This window comes from Octopus bimaculoides, chromosome 2 (assembly GCF_001194135.2).
Source record: "Octopus bimaculoides isolate UCB-OBI-ISO-001 chromosome 2, ASM119413v2, whole genome shotgun sequence".
Classification (NCBI taxonomy): domain Eukaryota; kingdom Metazoa; phylum Mollusca; class Cephalopoda; order Octopoda; family Octopodidae; genus Octopus; species Octopus bimaculoides.
The window spans coordinates 183,672,612-183,673,674 of NC_068982.1; positions in this window are offsets into that span (position 1 = coordinate 183,672,612).

The following is a 1,063-nucleotide window of genomic DNA, read 5'->3' on the forward strand; positions in this document are numbered from 1 at the left end:
ATATATATATATATATATATATATATATATATATATATATATATATAGATGTATGTATGTATGTGTGTATATGCATGTGCTGGTATTTGATATATATTCGTATTGATAGACGACATACAGTAATGTTTGTCTACCGAGCTGTCGCTTATCATTTATGCATCTACACGTTTTGCTACGTTTTGATGTATTTTCCGCCACAAAGACACACATGCTAACTTATATGCAAATGGAAATGTATGTCTATATGTTTATTAGTCTATTTGTCTCTGTGTATGTCTGAGCGTTATAAGTTGTGTTTGTATTTTGTATGTGTGTGTATGAACCCTGTCACGTACAACATCATATCTTTCAAATATTTACATATCCTCACCCACCTATAATACAACGTAATGGCTGCCCGACAATCCAAAAAGGGCTTGTATAGAATTACATTTATTAGATTATTTCCAGTTAACTGTATATTTTAATCAGTGTCCTGCCTATTTCAGTGTTGCAGCGTTTATAAATAAACATCTTTTGACGTTTAGATTTCGAAATTAAAGCAGCGACTCAGTTTACTATTTCTAACCGTGTTCATGTTTAGTCGATCATCTATCAGCACAATAATCCGATTCTTGAAGTTTTAACGACATTCTTTTATTCTATTCAACTAAACTTTTCTTCGATATAGCGCCGAGTTGAGTGTTTTGTATTGCTTACACTCAGCATATTTGTTATATAAGTATTATATCTCACTCGTATTCACATATAACGAGCCATTAAATATATCAATAATTTTCTATCAAATTCAAAATGAACGCTTATGCGTGATTTCTTTTAATGTTAGGTATTAATGTTAAGCCAGTAAGCAGTCACTTCTTGTCAGAACTAGATTCGGCAACAAAGATATGGTTTGTCACGACGGTCTACCATTCTTAATGCATATTAAGCTCTCTGGTTTTACTGTTTCGTAGGCAAAGCTAATTAGAGCTCACCGTTGCTATTTCAGTCATTAAGTTACTAAACTGCTTCAAATGTACTCTACGTCGACGTTTGTGTGTGTGAATATATATATATATATATA